The sequence below is a fragment of the Bos mutus genome, chromosome 20, assembly GCF_027580195.1.
Source record: "Bos mutus isolate GX-2022 chromosome 20, NWIPB_WYAK_1.1, whole genome shotgun sequence".
In the NCBI taxonomy this organism is placed as follows: domain Eukaryota; kingdom Metazoa; phylum Chordata; class Mammalia; order Artiodactyla; family Bovidae; genus Bos; species Bos mutus.
Genome location: NC_091636.1, coordinates 25,725,324 through 25,749,533, shown reverse-complemented (window position 1 = coordinate 25,749,533; position 24,210 = coordinate 25,725,324). Strand labels below are relative to the sequence as shown.

General features: G+C 38.1%; 1 protein-coding gene across 1 annotated transcript in view; it reads right to left on the bottom strand.

The window, feature by feature from the left end:
* MAST4 (microtubule associated serine/threonine kinase family member 4) overlaps positions 1 to 24,210 on the bottom strand; it is a 617,121-nt gene that overhangs the window by 98,669 nt on the left and 494,242 nt on the right.

Sequence of the window (24,210 nt, the reverse complement as noted above, 5' to 3'; positions counted from 1 at the left end):
GCTTATTAATTTAATCAAGTTATAATTTTTAAAACACTTCAAATGTTGTAATGGCTCATAATTTCACAGACTGATTTAAAACCTAATATTAAAAATGTGCTATCAGGCAGAAAATCAAATTAGGGGTTGGCTTTCACATTTTCTGATAGGAAGCTATAGCAAACTAAAATGTTTCCTCTATAGGCCAGAATACCTAATTGTTGAACCTTAGCACAGGACAATTTTACCCAGGGTATCTTTAATTAACCACAGCTCTTTTACTAGAAAATATATGAAAAAGTTCTGCTAAATAGTTTTGCAATGTCTTCCAACAGCAATTAACTCAGACCAAAGGAAACAAGAAAGAAAAGACATTTTTATTCAGCAATGTATGTCTTAAAAAACCAGTCCACTCTTCACCCAGATCAAACACTACCCTCCAGCAGTAGCAAGCTTTTCTAGGCGCTGTTAGGGTAGAAAACAGGAGCATATAGCAGCATATGCCCATCACCACCGTGGGGCTGATTAAGGATAAATTAGACTGAGGGGATAACTTCAGTAGTGCTACTGATACTGGGAAATGCTAGACATAAAACTGTTTAACTGCTTTAAACTGGAGGCAGATGGTGAGGGTGGAAGCAATATGCACACAGGATCTTGCCGGTGGAACATTTAAAATCCATAGAAAAGAAACTGCTCATTTTTAAAATAAATTACAAAAATCCAGTTCTAAAGCTAACACACACTCATTGCTGAGGACTTGAAAATACCTAAGATTACAAGCATGAAATGAGTAATTCTAAAAACGTAATGTGGGGGTTTTTTGGCCTATTTTTTGATAGTGTGTACATGTATACACATACATATTTTAAAATAGGATTATAAAGCACATTCAGCTTTTGTAGCCTGCTCTTTGTAATTAGGTTGTGATTAAAATTTTCCTATGCCATTAAATATTTTTTTAGATATGATGATTTTTTAATGACTGCAAACCATTCATTATACAGATGGACCACAAATTAAGCATCACTCTTCTTACTATTTAACGTTTAAGCTGTTTCTATTTTTGTAATATTATAAATAATGCTGCAATTAACATCCTGAAATATGGATTTCTGAGCATTTTTCTGAGGATTTCCTTAAATTATATTTCATGAAGAGCAAATGATAGTTCAAGTGATATGAACTATTTTTAGGGTTCTTGACATAAAATATCACTCTGCTTTCTAAAAAGACTATACATTCATATCAGTGTATTGAGAATATCCATTTCACTATACCATCACCAGAAAATTATTACCACATATGCTTTTTAATATTTGCAAATCAGGGAAAACTGGCATTTCGTTATCTTGATTTGCATTCATTTGATTAGTGAATGAACTTTGCATTTGTTTACTTGTCATTTCCATTTCTTCCTTTGCGAGCTGTCTGTCCCTGTATTTTGCCTATTTATTTGGAGGGATATTAGAATTTTTTCTTAAATTATTTAGATGAGCTCTTTACTAAACTTCTGCCCATTATATTTGTTGCAGGTATTTTCTGTTACTAGTTAGTGTTTTCATTTTGTTTATGGTATCTAACTTACAGAACTTTAAATTCAATATATTCATATTATCAATCTTTTCCTTAGCAATTTCTTCTACATTTTTATGCTCATAAATTATTTCCCCATTCTAAATATATTAAATATTCAACTGCATATTAATTTTACTTTTTAGGATGTAATGCTTGACCGATAACTTAAGATACATACATACAGACCATTTTAGCATATAGTATGGGGGAAGCTCACCTCACATATTTTCATACAGATAGCCAATTTCAAACCATTTGCCAATTGAGCTTTCTCTTTCTCAGCGGTGTGTGATGTTTCCCTCATCATTCTATCTTCAAGCTCTGTCAACTTTTATTTCACGTGTGAACGGCTGCTCGCACTGTTATTACTATCATGTGTACTAGTCTCAGGTAGTCAGGTCTGACTCACTGAATTTACTTGGCCAACCGTATTGGCCAAGTACTTCCAAATGTACTCTAGAATCATCATGCCAAGCACCACAGTGAGCATTTGTCATGTTTATGGTCACCCAGTATCTTCTGAACAGCCTCCTAACATAAGAAGAATTCCCTATATCATGATACCTGTCTCCCCAAAGTTGGTGCCACAACCCACTTTTCCAGCTTTCCTTGTAGCTAGAGCACAAGTGAAGTCTAAACTCAACTTCAGCTCAAAGGAAGGTAGTATGAATGCAGAGGTGCTGGAGGAATCAGTTTTGGTGGCAAAGTTGTCCCTCTTTGGGGATGACAGTGTCAGAGTTTCTGGAATCCAGAGATCAGGGGCAGCAGCAGCCACGACCAGTGCTGAGCACCAGGATACGGCTGGGGACTCAGCCTTCAGGCCACGTGGGCTTCAGTGCTCACTCTCTGGCCCTGCTGACAATTCTGTGAGCTACATAATACACCTTAAAATATCCCTCTGCATAAACTAGATAAGAATGCGTGTGGTGCTTGCAACAAAGGCAACAGTTGCACACACACACACATACACACACATGAAGATTTTGATGGGAACTGTCTAAGAACTGTAATATAATTTGGGGAAATAATTTTTAGCCTTTTCTCCAACAAATATGACATGTCTTTTCATTATGCAAAAATAGTTCACATTTCAAATAAAGTTTTGTTGTTTCTTCATAGAAATCTCTTTCAAATCTCCTTCTAGTTATTCAAAGGTATGGTATTTTATGACTTTTTTGTGGGGAATAGGGAGTATGAGGAATGAGAGTAGAATGCTATCATGAATTGATGCCTTTCTTTCACTATCCTTTCTAACTGGTTACAATTGGCAATATACAGTAAGATTAATTTCTGTATATTCATCATGTATACAATCTATTTAATGAGTTCTTTTGTTAATTTTAACACATACCTTATCCTGTTGGATAGTCTAGGTTATTTATATCATCTGAATTTAACAAATTTTACCGTCTCTGAATTACAGATTTTGTTTCAGTTTTATGTTTCTGCTTGTCTGCAAAGAACCTCTAGGATAAAGTTAAATATTAATGGGGAGAGATTTTCACAGAATGCCTCTAGTATTTTCTAAAGTAAGACTAAGTTAGGTATGTCTTACTACATTACAGAATTCTTTGTTCATTCTCATTCTCAAAAGAATTTTTAGCTGAAATGGATGTTTAATTTTATAGTGTTCTTTCACCATCTATTCTGATGAACTGCTGACCCACTATTATGATGTATTAGTTATGTTCATACTATTAAAACAATCAGCATTCTTGGGATAAACCTCAGGAGTTTACAGTAAATGATTCTTACAGTGTTCTATTAAATTTTAACATTCACATTTCAAAAATGAATTGGGTTGGTGATTTTCTTATTTTGTGCTGTATGAGTATTTTCTTAATGTACCAGGAAATCATTGTTTTTCATGCTATTAAAGATAAAGTTATCTTTAAGCGTTTAAGACAAATACCTGAATGCATATTTTACTGATTAATAAATTCAAAAGGGATGCAGTATAACTCTTGTTTCCTACCCTACTTTTCAAAATCAATCAAGGAGCTCAGCGTATATATACTTTTGCCACACCTTCATCTCTCATTTTAGTTGATATTAGTTCCACTCTATATTGCTATTGGTGAGTCATTATTTATACTACTATGCTTTTAAAAAACCTTTTCAAACTTTTATTTTGCTATTAATACTCACCATTGTACACTTTTACTCCATCCTTCCAATTCTTTAGTTCTTCATTTTAAATTAACTCTCAGTCATTTTCTACTCATCTTTAAGTGAGTTTCTCAGTAAAGATATGGAAAGTATATTTCATGAGACCTCAAACATATGACAATGCATGAATACAAATATGTTTATATACACGAATATATGTGTATAATATCTTAGCAAATAGAAGTCTTTGACTACAACACCATTACAAACCAATTTGTGGAAAGTCGGAGGCCAGTATCAATTTTATTCCTTTGTAAGCAATTAGTCTCCCCCCCCACCCCCCACCCCCCGCCCCCCCCCGCCCCGTTCAGATATTTTCCCTTCATTACTTAAAAGTTTCAAAAATTTAAATCTTGGGACTATATTTAGGGCACAGTTTTATTTCTCTGTTTCTTTTTGTTGTTGTTTTCACTCAACTTTTCTTCCAAGTTGGAAAGTCTTCCATAATAGTATCTTTCATGATTGCTTCTGTGCCATTTTATCTGGTCTCCCACCAAGAGGAGATACTGCTATAAATTAATTAATGAATCCCCAACTTATCTGGCATGGATGTTAATACCATAAAGTATAGTTTCTTAAATCTAACACAGAAAACAGGGAAAGACAAATCATGATATCATTCATATATAGAATCTAAGTTTTAAAAAAGATATAAAACTCATTTACAAAACAGAAATATGCAGATATTGAACAACTTATGTTTACCAAAAGGAAAACATGGGTGGGGGAGGGATAAATTAGGAGCTTGGGATGAACACACACTACTATATATAAGATCAACAACCGTATGGCACAGGAAACTCTACTCAATATTCTGTGATAACCTGTATGCGTTAAAGATTCTGAAAAAGAATGAATACAGGTATAACTGAGTTACTTTGCTGTACACCTGAAACTACCACAAAATTTTAAATCAACTATACTCCAATAAAGTTTTTTTTTTTTAGTTAAAAAAAAGAAAAAATTCTGACACAGAAATATGAGGCTGTTGGGGCAAAGTAGGCAGTAGATGTCTCTGGTCAGCTCAGAAAGCAGCTTTCGTATTGTAGGAAGTGTCTGCCAGATACTGTGGTTGTTGGCCCAGGAATGAAGACTCTGCTGTAGGGCTAAGTAGTGTAGGAGGCTGAAATTCACCTTTGCTTCTGCCTATTGAGTTATCATACTGTTCCTGAGATCTAGCCATGAACTATTTTTGAATCATGTTGTGTTTTCCCAAAAGATGTGACCAATCATTGATATATTCTTAATCTCCGGTATTACTGCAGTTTCACAAATTGGGATTGGTAGGCTGTTATAAACAGTTCAATGAAAAGCATGATTAACCACCAAACACCAAACGGGTTGACCTGTATGTCAACCATTCACTCTGAGGTACGTTAAAGTCAGTGACTAAAATCAGGTTTTGTAACTTCTATTTTGCTAGTAACTTATATCTTGCTATTTCAGGAAACAGAATGGTAAGTAGAAGCAGGTTAGACAGGACATATTCACAACAGAAGTGGTTAAAACCTCACATTACCAGAAGAAATAAGTATCCATCATTTGTATCAACAGTAAGAATAGGAGGGATGAAATAAAAAGTTTCACAGAACTACTGACAAAGCAGACTGCTTCTGGTTATGTGAAATTCACCGTCAGGAGAGGTGTGTACATTTCTCGATGTTAAAAGTCTGCTTGGGTCTCCAGAGGAGGGAGAAGAATTTACATTGGTCTTTTTCTTTTGAAATCAAAACTGTCAAATGAAATGACTAGTGATAACCTTAAAACACATTTCCTGAATCCCACTGAAATAATGGCACAAAAGATAAGAAATGTGAACTATGTCACATATTTTTTTTTTCAATTTCAAGAATGCTAGAATTATGTCCATTCCTGAGCCAAGTTACTGATTCCACAAGGAAGCAGGCTATTATTTTTTTTTTAACCAATTAAGGGACTGGCTTCATTTCCTTGTTTTGGCCTATCTAATATGATTTGCATCTCTTAACACTGAAGTGGGGCATGTTCTTTGCCTGAAGATCTCATACACACACACATTCACTCACTCACACTTCCCTCCCACCCCCTCACTCCCCACCTCTCCCTCTCTCAAAACCTTCAAAACGAAATTCATTCCTTTAATGACTGGTTGGTCACTCCGGTAACTATTGTAGAGTTCCAGAATATTCCCACATGTGCAAAAGGAGGTTTTCAAGCCTAAAAGCTCCAGTTTATAGACCTATTTACCACTAACTGAGATGTAACACTATACCAATTAATCAAGGGAAAAGCCTTCAAGGTGGCCTGGGATGCCTAGGCAACAGGCAACCAGTTTTCCCATCAAAAGTCCAAATGGAGCATCCATTCTCAGATGATGATGAAAAAAAGTGACCATATCTAGAAAACGCTTGTGGGGCGTTCAGTCATGTCCCCCTGCCTCCAGTAGATCTGCAGAGGCCAACCTACTGTCCCAACCAACATTTTTCTTAATATTTTAGATGCTGAGAGAACATTTTCCTTCAGACCCTAAAGCATGACCCCAATAAAGAATATAAGACCAATATGAATCAATACCAAAAACACAGGGTGAAAACAACCCCTTTAAAACAAACAAACAAACAAATAAAAATTCAGGAATATGGAACTAAAGCCTTAAAAGAAATACTTTAAAAGATTATTAGAAAAAAAATACATGTAATTCAGTCTCCTCCTTTAAGAGAATTAAAGCCAAAAAAAGAGACTTAACTGACAGCAGACTACCATAAAACTTTAAGAAAATTAACCTGAAATATCACTTCTTTTTATCTAAGGAAAAATATGAACACAGTGCTTCTTTATCTAAGGGAAAAATAGTGCATATAATCAAATGCTGGCTTTTAGTTTACCAACATCTGATACCTTAACAGATGAACCACTTTGGAACATTTATGCTTGAGGGGAAATCCTTTAGTATACCCATATCAGAGATTCTCCACCAATGAGGAGGATGTCTGCATGAGATGCAGCAGCAGTGTAATTAGGGGGTCTACAGTTTTCATTAAAATGGGGGATTTTCTCTCTCTCAGCCCACTTGTTTACCTGGTAGGTACCATTTCCAGCTGACTGTCATTGATGATTTAGTCACGTGGAAGGTTGTTAGTATACCATTATCCTACTCATCTCCGGACTACCAGTTACTTTTTTCATGTATCAGAGCAATAGTTCATTCCTAAAATAATCTGGCATTTTTCTCTATCCTTAAAACACAACATGAATAACTGTAACAACAAAATGCCTGTAAACCTATGTGTTTCTTTTAAAAAAAAAAAGTGAGCTCCTCTCCTCCGCTTCAGGTGTGGGACCAAGCTCTTTGAGAGACTAAAGAATCAGAAATGAAGCACTGATCTACACACTGTGCCTGGCCCTAGAAAAGACTGAATCAAAGCTTACTCTGAAAGGCAGCTATGCTCACCACCACTTGGGATTAACATATACATTCTTGATGAAAGTGAAAGAGGAGAGTGAAAAAGTTGGCTTAAAGCTCAACATTCAGAAAACAAAGATCATGGCATCTGGTCCCATCACTTCATGGCAGATAGATGGGGAAACAGTGGAAACAGTGTAAGACTTTATTTTTTTGGGCTCCAAAATCACTGCAGATGGTGATTGCAGCCATGAAATTAAAAGACACTTACTTACTCCTTGGAAGGAAAGTTATGACCAACCTAGATAGCATATTGAAAAGCAGAGACATTACTTTGCCAACAAAGGTCCGTCTAGTTACGGCTATGGTTTTTCCAGTGGTCATGTATGGATGTGAGAGTTGGACTGTGAAGAAAGCTGAGTGCCAAAGAATTGATGCTTTTGAACTGTGGTGTTGGAGAAGACTCTTGAGAGTCTCTTGGACTGCAAGGAGATCCAACCAGTCCATTCTGAAGGAGATCAGTCCTGGGAGTTCTTTGGAGGGACTGATGCTGAAGCTGAAACTCCAGTACCTTGGCCACCTCATGTGAAGAGTTGACTCATTGGAAAAGACTCTGATGCTGGGAGGGATTGCGGGCAGGAGGAGAAGGGGACAACAGAGGATGAGATGGCTGGATGGCATCACTGACTCGATGGACGTGAGTTTGAGTGAACTCTGGGAGTTGGTGATGGACAGGGAGGCCTGGCGTGCTGCAATTTATGGGGTCGCAAAGAGTTGGACACGACTGAGCGACTGAACTAAACTGAACTGTGATATACCAAACAGTTAATCTACAAGGATAAACTGTACAGCTCAGAGAACTCACTCCATAATAACCTATATAGGAAAAGTATCTGAAAAGAATAGCTATATGTATAACCAAATCACTTTGCTGTACATCTGAAACTAATTCAACATTATAAATCAAATACCCTCCAATAAAGAAACAACAACAAAATGAAACATAGGATTTAAGGTTAAAAAATACTGGGTTAGCCAAAAAGTTTATTTGGGCACCCAATAATAAATGAATGAACAAAGGAATGAAATGAATAAATAAATAAATCTGAAACCGGGGCGGGGAGGAAAAGCTCACAATGGGGATGTCCCAGGTCTTCCCTAATCCCTCCAGAGGTATTATATATTCGGGGCCGGCTTCCACAGTCTCACTGGGAGGAGTCCAAGAGGCAGAGATGGTAGGCAGTGATCCAGACCCAGCTCTGACACCAACAAGCCATGTGATCCTCAACCCTTGGCTGCATGGCATCTCAATGCCCATAGAACCGTTTTCAAACCTGAATGCATGTGCAAACATGTGTACATGCTAAATCTTTCACTCAAGCCAAAGACTGCTTTCTAGCCCAAAATGTGACAGAGTTTGATCTTCTCTGGCTGAAGCAAAGGTGGAATAGCGGAGTGTGAACCTCATTTCCAAATATCCCTTCCCACTCCCTAACCCCAAGGCAGCTCCACTGTAACTGCTGTGGTTCTGAGCCACTGGAACTGGCTTTAAAAAAAAAAAAAAAATGCTGTTCATTTCCCAAGTCAGCTGTAAACCAGAGTACAGTACACAGGGGAGGGATCTTCAAAGGCTGGTATGCCAGAACGAAAGCATCACAGACTACTACAAACGCGCACCAACAGATTGTTACAAGGGGGCCGCGCCCACTGCCAGCAACCCACCTGGAGACTGCAACAAGCCTGTGTTCTAATTTGATCTGTCTTTACGCACTGTATTATCTTGGCATTTTAACTACACGGTGAATTCAAATTGGTTATGACAATACTTGATAGTTTCCTAACACTCCCCACTGTTGGGCTCTTTATAATATTATAATACAATGAAGCAGTCATTTGAGGCTGCAAGGGGAAAGTTCTACTCTTTCCATTTTACAGATAAGGATGTTCAGATTTAGAGAGTGCTTTGCCCAAATCAACACTGCTGATACACGGCAGAGCTGAGGTCCAGTGTTTATTACATATACCATTTAGTACTTCTATTAATAGTTTGACATCTCAAATTAAAAGGGTTCAGGGAGCAGGATTACTGAGTTACATGGTGGCTGGAGGTTTCTACACTAGTCTAGTCCTCAACACCTGGGACATCAGGAACACAGTGTGAAGTGGGAGCAACTCGCAGCTTTGTGTAAGAGTTCCTTTTCCATTTATCTCACAACATTGCCAAGTCACCATGATGTCAGTGGGTACAAAGTTCCTGGAAGTTTACAGAGCTAGCTATTGTTCCACCTAAAGAGAACACTCTTGAGATGTACTTGGATACATGTAAGATTATTTTGGTGCCTACACAACACATTCTTGATGCTTATTAAATATCATCTGCAGCAAGCATTAAATAGCATTTCCTGTGGACCTAATCGGTAATTCTTAAGGACTCAAAAATCTCAGTCAGACAACAATGGATGGCTCAACAACACAAATACAAGACAATAGAAGCCAGTACTTTAATGAATACCTTCCCAGATTAGGCTGAGAAACTAATCAAAGTTGATCATAAAGATTCATGTTACAAATTGTTCACCACAATATTACTCATAAGAAAAAAAACTGGAGATAGCCAAAATACTCATTACGGGGAGATAACTATGGCACATTTAAGAAATGGAATATTTTTTACTCCTGAAAACCAGATATTTGAAACAAAGAAAAGTATTTAATGGTATGTAAAAATCTCAATACCAGAAGAAAATAGACACGAGCTTATACCTGATCCCATACTTACATATATACATATATATACACACACAAACACACACACATATACACAAAGATATGTGTGCATATGCAAATTTAAGTTTGTATGTGAAGTGAAAGTCACTCAGTTGTGTCTGACTTTTTGCGACCCCATGGACTATGTAGTCCATGAATTCTCCAGGCCAGAATACTGGAGTGGATAGCCGTTCCCTTCTCCAGGGGATCTTCCCAACCTAGGGATAGAATTCAGGTCTCCCACATTGCAGGTGGATTCTTTACCAGCTGAGCCACCAGGGAAACACATGTTTGTATGTACAAATTTACATACACATAAATGTTATAAACATTATAATAGAGGTAGATGTGTAAAATCTACATATTTGAATAAATATCAAATTAAGTGGTTAATTTTGAGTGGTGAATAAGAATATAAATGATGATGATATTTTTCTTTATACTTTCCTATATTTTCCAAATTTTCCATAATAAACATGTACAGCTTTTGTGAACAGGAAAAAGAAGGTTTTTAAATACCTTTTTTAAAAACCTAAAATTCCATATTTTAAGCAAAAGTGATCTCTTCTTCCTAAAAGTCTGTGACTCTTCTTGTATGCATGCTTTCCTAAATTATCTCCACCTCTCCCTTCCCTCATCTACAGAAACCAAATCTGCTATCAACTCTACCATCTGAGTGTGGATGGGCTCCTGTTCCAGCAGCTGAACCTTCCAAACTTGTGATGATTCCCCGTGTATGTACACCTTAACATCCATGACAAGCTCTGCAATTACCCACTGTAACTCCTAATATCAAAGCTTAGAACTTAAAAAGCCTACAATTTGCATGGCTTTGTGGAGAAGTACTCACACATTACTGCAGTAAATACAAAAATCTGCATTAAGGCGTCATTAGGGCGGAAATTGTAATTATGCCAGGCTAAGTTCAAAGACAGAGATGGCATTGCTATATGTGATATTTAGGAAAATGTTCCTTAGTATAGGTACTTGAATTAAAAACACAGACTTTAACTCCCCTTTACAGGTTGCCTGAGACGGAGCCCACAGCCTTCCACCAAGGGCCTGGGCATGTAATGAGGACAGCTGGCTGATCACCGGGCCAACAGGACCCCTGCCTCAAGCTCTTTTATCTCTGGGGAAGAGTTACTTTTCCTGTGATATGAATCCACATACTGTCACCAGCTAACAGGCTGAAGATGACCGTCTGTATTTGCATATAGCTGACAATTTCTCACTCAAGTTCAGAGATAATCTGGGAAGAAGCTAGTGAGGCCGATGCCAGAAGCATCACAGCGCCAGAAAACTGACGTCACCGTGATGGTCGCCAAAGCAGACTGTCCCGTCTGAGACCATCAGGCTGGGAGAACCTCAAGGGTGAGGAGAGAAGTGATTCTGCAAGAATTTTAAATGTACCTTTTCACCTTTCTAGGTCATCATTTACTGATCATGTCTCTTAGAATAAAAGCAACCCTAGCAGGGAAGGGATAGTTAGGGAGATTGGGATGGACATGTACACACTGCTCCATTTAAAATGGATAACCAACGAGGACCCACTGTATAGCACAGGGAACTCTGCTCGGTGTTATGTGGCAGTGTGGATACTAGAGCAGTTGCGGGGAGGATGGATACACACACATATATATACGTATGGCTGAGTTGCTCTGCTATGTACCTGAAGCTATCACAATCCTGTTAATCAGTTATATGCCCATACAAAATTAAAAGTTTTCTTTAAAAAAAGCAACCCTAAACAGAAGGCAATCCAATATTTTTCAACTAGCAGATAAAAAAGGTTTCTTGGGTGGCCAACTTGAATACATAAGCTTCCCAGAGACTTAGAAGCCATAATAATACATATCATTTATATATTTTAAAACAGTGAAATACATAATCATTACTTATGAAATTTAAATCTGAAAATGTCTAAACTCAGAGTAGACAAAGTTGATAAGCTAATCACTTTAATCTTCATAATTTGAAATTAAGAAGATTCTATATCTCACTAACTTTCGAGAAATTGGGCTATTTGAGACCCGAGTTTTTAAAGTATTGTTACCCGTCTAAAATTTATAAGAATCTCTATTCTCATTAAAAAAAAAAAAATAGTAACTTCAAGAATTCCCAATGTCTATTCTCTCTCAGAAAGATAATAGTTTAGATCTCCTTAATGTCGGTGAAATGCTGGCTTGTCTGACTGCTCTGTGGACTTCAGAAGGGGTAAAGCACCTTAGCATCAAAACTAATAAACAGGAAAAAAAAGGCAATAGCACCCTCTCAGCTTTCAGCAACGGTGGAAACAGATTATATTATGGACAAGGTAAATGTAAGACTTACTAAAATGACTTTTAAATATGGTTATTAAAATAATGCACTATAATATGTAAGGCTTCGCAAGTACTCAGATTGATATTTAAGAGGATTTTCTCTTTGGGTGGGCAATAAACTTTGCCTTTGATCAGAAGTTTGGTGTATTTTTGGTCAACAGAGGAAAAAAGACCTCTGTGTATTTCTTTATAAACAGTTCATTTATATTTCAACAAGTATTTGTTATGTGCCTGATAGAGATTACTGACCTCATGCTAAAACTCCCCTGTCCCTCTCTGGGAGCACTTGTCTTCTCTGGACATCTGTGACACTGTCTCCTCTTTCCCTCCTGTCTCTCAGGTTTCTGCTTCTCAGTTTCTTGCTGGTTTCTTGTCCTCTCTGAACGTCTAAATGTTGGCCTTATAGACTCAGTTCACTGTTTCATCTTAAAAACTTCTGAAACTCTTTCCCTCAATGATTTTATCCCATCCCCAGGTTTTTAATACTATCTATAAACGCACAGTCCAAACTGTTCTCACCAGTACAGATTCTTGAGTTTCAGCCCCCATGTAACAACTGTTAACTTACATCACTTAGATGTCTCATGGGCATCTTAAATCCAATAAGCAGCAAAGTGAACTCTTAAGTGCTAACTCAAACCTATGCTTGTCTCCTGAATCTTGGGAAGCCTCCCTTTCACTGATCCATATTCTCAGCATGGTATCTGGAAGCCACCTTTGATTAACTGCATCTTACCCCACAAATCCATCAGTTTGTCAATGATGGATATTGTCAATTCTAACTTGAAAAATATGTAATTATGATCCAATTGGTACTTCAGAAACCAAGCAGAAGAAAATCCATAGTAGATGCATAAACACAAAAAGATTTGGGGGGAAAAAAAAAAGAGGGAGAGCCCTTCCCAAAGGATGGAGGAGTAATATCTTCCTAAGTGCTGCCCAAGAGACCTAAGTTCACAAACAAAGACAAAACAAGGCCACATTCGTTAACGCAGGGGTGCATTAAATTTAGCAGTAAGCTTCCAAAAGCTTCGATTTGTAATAAAGGAGAAACCAAAAAGCTAAATCAATGACCATTTGGGTTAAATTATACATTTAGATTTAGGAGACTATCTAGAGATTAAGGAAAGACTGGATTGGATTGAACTGTTGTTGCTCAATCATGTCTGATTCCTTCCAATCCCATGGACTGTACAGGCTTCTCTGTACATGAGATTCTCCAGGCAAGAATATTGGAGTGGGTTGCCATTTCCTTCTCCAGGGGATTTTCCTGACCCAGGGGTTGAATCTTCATCTCCTGCATTGTCAGGCTAATTCTTCACCATTGAGCCACGAGGGAAGCCCATGCCAGTCATTAAATTATTATTAATAAAATAACATATAAACATTACACTCTTCTCAAAGAAACAAAACAATAAATGCAGGTCACAGAGCAGATGGAGCTGCATGAAGTAATTAACAAATACTAATGATGTTGGTATATACCCCTGATTAGTGACTCAACACAAAGCCATACTCCAAACTAGGAAAACACAATGACGTCAGTTCATCTGATTTTATCATCCTTTTCCTTAAGCAGGAAGGGCAAGATGGGTCATTACTCAAGCCAACAATTGGTATTTACACAAAGGCTAAGGTTTAAACAAAAAAGAAAAAAACAAAACCGTGGGTACAGTATGGAATAAAAAAGATGTATTCTCTATAATTCAGAGAAACTGATTTATGAAATACTTGAAGTCACAGAACAAATGCACCATGATATCGTACACTGTGGACACTCACACTAGATGAAGAAATCTGGTCTTGAGCCCATTTAAAGTTTTAATAAAAGCAGACAAGCAGATGATTCCAAGGTAATGTCTACCCAAGGATTTAGCAATATGATTTGCCAATTTGACCTACATAAAATGAAACTGTGAGGAGGACACTACAGCACTCTCAACTGAACACAAGGTTTCACAAGTTTCAGTTGATTTTGTTAAGATCTGCTTAGAATTAGAAAAAAAAATAATAGGTGGCCATGTCAGCGATTGCTCTTGAGTAAAACAAGAGTTTCTATCACTTCAAAGAAAGAGTGGTTATATGGGGCATCAGCAAGCTTAATTTCCATTAAGGCCGGCCATCAATTTGCCATGACTCTGAAGCACACAATCTTGCTTTGTCCTACTCTTCAAATATAAAGAGGCAAAGGAGCCATCTGTCTTATACCATCACGTCTGTGTAGCCCAAGAAGGTCACTGCCCTGCTGATCAAGCATTTTTATTAAAGATCTACAAAGCATATTTAAACAACTTGGCAAATAATGTTTCAAGCACAGAAAATCTGCTGAAAGCGTGAAACTCAACAAAACAAAAAAAGATTAAATAAAGGCACTCAAGCTCAGGGTGATGTCTCTAGTCTAACCTAATCTAAAGAGAAATCTTTCACTGATACCTAAAGATCATCCATCTCTACTGACTGGGTTGTTCCCACCAGCAAACTAAAATTCATAGTAATAACTTTCCCTCTGTGTGCTGCATGCAAACTTGATGGGGCCACAAACACCTGAGCAGCAATATATATGTGTACGGTCTCAAGTTGACAGAAACTGACTTAATGCCCTTTTTTTTTTAACTGCTATCTCCTCCCTTCATAGGCTAGCCTATAAAGTTTAGAAGAATTCAGGAAAACTCTTGCTGCTCAAAAATTCACTCAGTGCTTAGGAAAACCACCACCCTAAATGGCAGACTAAGAACACAAGGAGGTGAAGGAGCACTTCACTGATAGTAAGCTTGTCAAGCATGAAGAGGCAGGGGAAACAGCGAGGTCAGAATAGCCCTGTTAGATTCTTAGAGGAAGACTGGTCTTGTTTAAAAAAAAAAAAACTATAACAACTAGATAAAACAAAAAAATGGAAGAAATCAAAAAGAAAAAGACAAACTAGATGACAAAATTAAAAATAAGAAAAAACTTACATTAATCAAAAAGCAACATTAAAGTCAACCGTGAATCAGAAAAGAAATTCAGTGCAATGACAACAGATTAAGAAAACATGCACACATTAAAATGACTAAGATATTCAGTTCACATGTGCTAGCTATTATCAAAACTATTGATACTAGAATGTCAAAGCTATTGATCAAAGAATAGCTATTATCAAAGATAAGAGATAACAGGCATTGGTGAAGATGTGGAGAAAAGGGAACCCTTGCGCACTCCTGATGGAATGTAAATTGGAGTAGCCACTGTGGAAAATTCTACGGAGGTTCCTTAAAAAATGGAACTACCGTACGATCTAGCAATTCCAGTTCAGGGTACATACTGGACAGAAACACAATCAGTATCTTAAAAAGACATCTGGACTCCCGTTATTTACAATAGCCAAGATACGGAGACAACCTAAGCATCTGTCAACAGACGGATGCATAAAGAAAATGGGGTCTGTGTCTACAACAGAATATTCTCCAGCCATAAAAAAAGAAAGAAATTCTGCCATTGCAACAGTATGGATGAATCTTGAGGGCATTATGCTAAATGAAAAAAGTCAAAGAAACATAAATATTGTATGATCTCAGGAATATATAGAATCTAAAAACAAAAAATCCCCAAACAAAAAGCAAACACAGAACAACAAAATGGAAGAAATGAAAAGCCACAGGACCAGTGGTTGCCAGCAGTTGGGGGTGGGTGAAGGTGATCCAAAAGGGGATGACAGCAGATGAGATGGTTGGATGGCATCACCGCTCAATGGACATTTGTTTGGGTAAACTCCGGGAGTTGGTGATGGACAGGGAGGCCTGGCGTGCTGCAGTCCATGGGGTTGCAAAGAGTCGGACACGACTGAGCAACTGAACTGAACTGAACTGATCAAAAAGCACAAACTTCTAGCTATATGATAAATAAATAAGTTCTGGGGATGTAATGTATAACATGGTGACTATAGTTAGCAATAGTGTATTGAATATCTGAAAGTTGCTAAAAGAGTAAATCTTAAAGGCTCTCCTCACAAGAAAAAAAAATGTGTAACTATGTGAGGTGATGGATATTAACTGGACTTATTGTGGCAGTCATTTAAAAAAAAGATATATAATCATTGTGTTGTGTATCTTAAATACAATGTTACATGTCATTTATATTTTAATAAAACTGGCACTATGGTACTACGTTTGGCCTGTATCAATAGAACCTGAAAAACTATAACTCAAGTGTTGGCAACGGTGGAGTAAAGAAATAGTTTCAACATAGGCATTTCAGTCACGCGGACAGATATAGAGACACACACACACAATACATATAGGAAAAAAAGACCAGAGATACAGTAAAACGTTAGCAGGTTATTCTTAGATAGTGGGTTTAAGGGGGGGTTATATTTCCATATAAATTTCTCATATTTTCTACAAACTATCTGCTTTCCTGTCACAATCAGAGTATCACATTTTATTTTTTAACCATATCAGCCTTGAAGATCACAGTCATGGGAACATAGGCTGCAAAATTTCTTATGAGATTTTATCATACCTTAAAAATGGCACAGGGTCATAGGGCTGTTGGTAAGTGATTTAAGGACCTGGTTGGCACAGAGGGCCAACATTTCAGGTTTTACTAAACCCCTCACCCCCCAGCTACATATCTTCAGAGCTTATGGTTCAGATTCTCAGGGCAGCAGGTTACCGTGAGTTTCCTTGCCAACATCAGGGGCACTCTCACGTACGTCTCTGGCACCCTGGAATGTTGACGAGTCTCGTTCTATCCCAGATGCTCTTCTTTGAATTGATTATTCTGCTTTGTGTATCTTTCACTATCTCCATTTCCCTGCTAGTCTAGTGACTTTCAAATCCTTGCATCAGCATGCCTGTCTGCAAAACCTGTGCCTGTTACCCCATCCTATTCAGCATCACATCTGGTGAATGAGTACAATTGATACAGCAGAAATACAAGGACAGCAAGTTTTAAAGTGGCAAGACCAACGTGTGGCTCAAAAAGAGACTCCAGCACAAGCTCAAAAAAGGAAGGTCCTAGTGGTTTTCTGAAATAATAAAAATGTATTGAAAAAATGTACACGATGTCTCATAGTTTCTACTTGGGAACCACATTATACTCTGGGTTGTGTCTGTTAAGCCAATGCTCCAAGGGTAGAGGTGCGGAGAAGGGAAAATAATGAAGAAATGCACATCAGGATGTTCACAGGGTGTTTTGAACAGTGAGATTTGGGGTGCTTCATTGCCTAACCTCACATGCCTGCTGCTGCTAAGTCACTTCAGTTCTGTCCGACTCTGTGCGACCCCACAGACGGCAGCCCACCAGGCTCCCCCGTCCCTGGGATTCTCCAGGCAAGAACACTGGAGTGGGTTGCCATTTCCTTCTCCAATGCATGAAAGTGAAAAGTCAAAGTGAAGTCGGTCAGTCGTGTCCGACTCTTAGCGACCCCATGGACTGCAGCCTACCAGGCTCCTCCATCCATGGGACTTTCCAGGCAAGAGTACTGGAGTGGGGTGCCATTGCCTTCTCTGTCACATGCCTACCCTAATACTTTTCTGAGTTTTGCAAGTTTCTACTTGGAGTTGTATTGTTCACACAATCTCTCCAGTTCTCTGGTTATTTTCACCTGTATGGGGCCTCCTTTAGCTGAGTTATAGCTTTGAAGAGAGGCCTGGTGAACAGAACAGAAAATAGTGTGGTGACCAATCCTTCAGAAACAAGGTCCATATGTACAACAGATAGACAGACAGCAATTTATGAAAGTTTTCCCAAGTAGATACTAACTTAATAGGTTATGAAAACATAGAATACATTAAGAATATTTTTTTGTTTTTAATAATTCCAGAGTTGCAATAGAAAAGTGAGACTTTTTTTCATATCTTTCCTTCAAAAAACACTCATATAAATGAATCTAAGTAGCCAGCTGCAAATTCCCAGTAAAATAATCTTTGAAGACATAAAAGGTTAGGTATTTTGACCAATGGGGCAACATTTGATCTTGGGACTCTAAGAGTCAAATAGGTCTCATTTATTTATCTACATTTAGTCTGTGGTTCATCCTCTGTAATCTCTTAGAGATTATACTCAGCCGTTCGAATCAAAATAAAGTATAAGTGATACTGCGGTAGGCAGAATTCTAAAAATGGTCTTTTCAAGACACCTGTCCCCCAGTTATTCAAGCAAACACTCCTCTAGGTTCTACTATGATGGGATTTTGCAGATGTAAAGTCCCGTATCAGTTGACTTTAATATAGAGAGATTATTTGACTCAGCCTGACCCTATCAGATAAGCCCTTTAAAATAATTTTCTTTGATTGATAGCAGAGTAAGTTACAGATATGAGCCATGAGAATGACTGGATTGCCAATGCAAGCTTAAAGACAGAGGAGGACAGCCTCCTGCTAACAGTCAGGATAAAATGGGGATATTAATTCTATAACCGCAAGGATCTGAATCTGTCCACAACCTGTATGAGCGTGAAGTAGATTCCTTCTCAATGTACAGATAAGAGACCAGCCCAGTCTGAAAATAAATGAAGCCTTGTTCCCTGGTGGCTCAGAGGTTAAAGCATCTGTCTCCAATGTGGGAGACCCAGGTTCGATCCCTGGGTCGGGAAGATCCCCTGGAGAACGAAATGGTAAACCACTCCAGTATTCTTGCCTGGAGAATCCCATGGACGTAGAAGCCTGGTAGGCTACAGTCCATGGAGTCGCAAGAGTCAGACACGAATGAGCGACTTCACATCACTCACTCACTTGTTTTAAATGGAATGGGAAGTCCTAAAGGGGGAGCTCTCACACATTACCACTCAGACCCTGGCAGAGGGAGTTAAGAGTTCCTCTAAGCCCAGCAACAGCTCAGCCACTAACAAGCCACCAAGATCTGGACTCTCCTCCCAACTTCTTCTTTTCCTCTGTAAAGGCAAAAGCCACTCTCTTCTGTTTCTTGAATTTACCTTTTAAGGTAAATTTGCTTGTGCCAAATTACAACTTTCTGCCATCCCGAAATAAACTCATTTTGCTGGTAAAATTACTTAAATTTTTTTTAAGGTCAACAACCAATACTGACTCTGGCCGAATAAAACTCTGAACAGAAAAAAAAGGTGAGGGTTCCTACAGAACTAGGAACTTATCTTTTCTTTCTTTGATTTTGCCATTGAGATACGCTGAGAGCCCGCCTGAGGTCAAACAAGTCAAGCCTACCCAGACTTGTACAGAACTATAAGATCAATAAATGGATATTTTCTTAAGCCTCTAAATTTTTGGTAATTTATTGTATAATAGAGAACTAGATCAGACATTATTTTGTTTCATTTACCAGTTGTCTTTATAGAAACTTATTTCATTATAAAAGCACTATACACTAATTTCCCTACTTTTCTATTCTCCAAAGATAAAAACTGTGAAATTTATCTCTCTCAAAACTCCTTATGAATATGCATGAGTATACAAGTATGTATGTATGTGTACATGCACTCAAACACACACACACATATAAAATTACACAATATATTTTTTCACTGAATAGTCTATCTTGGGCAGCGTTCATATACCAGAATATAAAAGCCCCCACCTCATTCTTTGTAACAAACATGAAATCTTGGGTTATATACCTGTATTATTTTCTACTAAACCTGATGCTTAATAAATAAAAGGTACACTAAATAAATAAAGGGTACATTTAATAAATAAAGGGTATACTAAATAAATAAAAGATAAAATGGTAACAACTTAATTTTCCATTTGCTAGTTATAAGCAATGCTGCTGCTGCTGCTGCTGCTGCTGCTGCTGCCGTGTTGCTTCAGTCGTGTCCAACTCTGTGCGACCCCATAGACGGCAGCCCACCAGGCCCCGCCGTCCCTGGGATTCTCCAGGCAAGAACACTGGAGTGGGTTGCCATTTCCTTCTCCAATGCAGGAAAGTGAAAAGTGAAAGTGAAGTCACTCAGTCGTGTCCGACTCTTCACGACCCCATGGACTGCAGCCCACCAGGCTCTTCTGTCCATGGGATTTTCCTAGATTTACTCTTTTCTGTTACTGTGTGAGATATCAATAAGATAAATTCCTAGAGATGGATTTGCCAAAGGGTAAATGTAGTTGAAGTTTTAACCAATATTACAATCTAACTAAAAGTGCTGTGCCTTCACATCAACACCTAAGTGAGATGAGAGCGGCTGCTTCTCCACAACCTTGCTATCATCGAATTCTATCAGTGTTAGGAAATTTTTGACAGTATGCTAGGTGAACAATACAGTCTCATTATTCTGGTTCATATTTCTCTTATAATAGAAATGAATCATCATTTCACACATTTTTGTTGGCCAATTTAATTTTTTTTCCTGTGACATACCTTTTTACATCTTTTGATCACTTTTCTCCTGGTACATTCAACACTTCCATATCAATTTACACAAGCTCTTCGTATATTAAGGCAATCAGATGTCTCTCAGTTACGGGCTTAAAAATATTTTTCACACTTTGTTTTCTTTTGATTTTGTTTGTTATACAAAACTTTTCAATTCAGGAGAGACATACTAGCCTTTTCCTTTGAGGCTTCTGCATTAAATTTCACACTTAGCATTAGAAACTTGTGATTTTTACCTTTCTTTTTTCTTTTAATGGGACTATCCTGATCATAGTTCTTTTAGGAATCCCTATCTGTCAACAAACACTATTTTGTCTGCAGAGATAAGCTCCAGAACACAATGCCAGTATCTCTTCTTCCTCAGGGCATTACTGACTGCTACCGCTGCTTGTAAGTCACTTCAGTCGTGTCTGACTCTGTGCGACCCCATAGACGGCAGCCCACCAGGCTCCCCCGTCCCTGGGATTCTCCAGGCAAGAACACTGGAGTGGGTTGTCATTTCCTTCTCCAATACATGAAAGTGAAAAGTGAAAGTGAAGTCACTCAGTTGTGTCCGACTCTTTGCGACCCCATGGATTGCAGCCCTCCAGGCTCCTCCGTCCATGCGATTTTCCAGGAAAGAGTACTGGAGTGGGGTGCCATCACCTTCTCATGCATTACTGACACATCTACACAAATAAATTAATGTTTTCATTTCTACCGATTCATTTGACAGGCATAAATCCCTATGTCAGTGATGAATGGCCTGAACCATAATGCTCATCTCAGAAAAATAGAAAGTGTACCTACTGGGTGACTAAGCACTGAGAGTGGCACTTACTTTTTTTTCTCATTTTTCACGGGGACATCCAGGAAGTGTCCCCTGGTGTCTGCGGACCATACATAGGAGGGAATGTAGCAACAGGAAGAGGTGAGAAGCACAGCGAGTAAGAAGGCATTTCACACTATCAAGATGAGAGGATGGGTCCTCTGTTTAATCTACCTTTTCTTCTTTTTTATAGAGAAATAGGAACCTACCAGACTGTGATAAATGCCATTTCTCACAAAAAGTCTGAGATTTCTCTACAGTTTCTGAGTGAATAACAACCTGTTGCCTCTGTAACATAAAGAAAAAGTCTCTTGGAACCTGAAAAACAGGATTTTCTTTGCCCATTATTCCTCTGATTAAATACAAAACTATGCTTTGAAGGGGAAAGAATTCTCCACACAGAAAAGAAAAATAATTAAAAGGATCATTAAAGTCTTACTGCATATTCTTTAATCTCAATATCAGAACTGAAGAGAATCATGGCAATAAAAGCCTAATCAATGGGCACAACAGTATCATGCAATCAATACAGAACACTATAAAGAGAAGCAGGACTAAATGTTTTAAATCATAGCTGAACTATATAAAAGAAATAAAATTTATCATATACTTAGAACCTAGTATATACTGGTGGCACTCTGACAGAGGAATAAAAAAGATAAAACAAAGGGATCGTTTCAGCCCTTAAGTAAAGTATTTGATCTTGCTTGACCCTCTGGTCAGCTTTCACTAAAATGATAATAATACAATATAAATCTCCAAAGTATAAAAGTAACAATATAAATAGTTGTGTACTCACCATTCAGCTTTGGAAACATATTACCAACTGCTTACTCCTCTCCACAATTATACCTCCTCACACCTTCTCAAATGTAACTGCTACCACGAAATGGGTCTTTCAGACGACTGTATTTTCCTTTAGACTCTTATTACAAATGTGTATTTGTTGCTGTTGTTGTTTAGTCGCTAAGTCATGTCCAACTCTTTGTGACCCCATGGACTGTAGCCCACCAGGCTCCTCTGTCCATGGGATTTCCCAGGTAAGAATACTGGAGTAGGTTGCCATTTCCTTCTCCAGGGGATCTTTCTGACCCAGGGATTGAACCCAGGTCTCCTGCACTGGCAGTCAGACTCTTTACCACTGAGCCACCTGGGAAGCCCACAAATGTATATACACAGATACACATTTATGTGTGTGTGTGTGTGTGCACGTGTGTATCTCTAAAGAAAACATTGCATGTAGCATCATGGTAACGTTATAGGTAGGGTTTAAGTATGATTCTTTCGCAACTAGCTTTTATGCCCAACACCATCTTTGAGTGCTGGTTCATTTGTTTACTATGTATACAATGCTTTGTGGATAACTATGCCCCAGTTCATTTACCCATTTTCTAACTGACAGACATTTGGGTTGCATTCCTTTAAATGTTTAGCTACGACAAGTAACATTTCTATGAGTAGTCTAGAACATGTCTTCTTGCATATATATGTAGAAATTTCTATAAAGTTTTGTCTAGGAGTAGTGTTCTTGCCTGGAGAATCCCAGGGACGGGTGGGCTGCCGTCTCTGGGGTCGCACAGAGTCGGACACGACTGAAGTGACTTAGCAGCAGCAGTATTTCTGGACGTGAGTAGTTTTACTGCACACAGTATCATAATTTTATGAACTTATCTTTTGCTTTTTTAACTTTACCATCTGTTATGTATGAGGAAAATAAAACTTAATTCCAAAGGGCCATCTACCTGACTCTTTCTCTCTCCTGTTTCATCCCCAAACATGTTTAGATAACTGCCACTCTCAACTGGAGATCCCCACTGAGCAAAAGGACTGCTTTCTAGGGGACAATCATACCCTAGTTTAAATATAAAATCAACACTGTCTGAAAACCTATATGTGAGAGTTTCCATAAGAGTATATCAGAGGTAGGGCTTAATCACTTATCCTTTTAACCCAACATCCTCCATAATCTTGAGTACACCTTCCTACAGATCCTCCACAAAATCTCTGAAAGGCACTCAAAGTCAAAATTCATTCCCCTTTTTTGATTCTCATATCTCTTTTCACCTTTACATTCCCATACAATCAAGCACATACATCCCACACTCTAGCCACACACTAGAATTCCCCAAGTCTTGCTCACTGTTCAACATCATGTGCAAGTGGCTCTTTCAATAGCTCCCAAACTCTCCTGCTTGGAATTAACCCTTTTGTACCACCTTGGACAGAATTTTTTAAAAAATAAAAAGCAGTCTTTATTGGATACTTTTTGTAATGTGGCTCTACCATGCTTCTAATTAGCTCTTGAGGCCAAAAGTCTCATCTTTTGGATCTTCTTTGCGCCTGCAATGGGTCTAGATGTAAAGTTAAGTTTTATATACCACTGGAAGGTAAGACTTTAAACTCGTGCCCACATATAAGAGACATGTTCTAGACTCAGAGCATCACTGTTTGTGATAATTAATGTATATAACAGGTAAGTTCAATTTTAGGGAGAAAAATGCTGAATAGTTCTGACACACTTTAGGACTTGAGACCCCAAAATATGGAACACTGACACACTGAATATTTTAAGGTGAAGAGATATGAGGAATAACGTATAGAGGAAGGGCTTTCTGTCTTGCCCCATAAGCAGGTCATAAAACCTTCATGTGAGAGGTACACTCTCTACACCTGGAGGAAAGGAGCCTTCTTATCTCTGAAGACAAGGGACATAGAAGAATCTGAACGAACATGTCTTGATGAGTTTTCCCCAGCTTACTAAGATTAGGCCACCTTTGTGCTATACATATTTGCATGACTCCCCATTCTTGATCAAAACTGTAAAAACAATCTAATTCAACTGTTTCTTTGGATTTTCATTTCCTTATGAATGCTCCATAAAA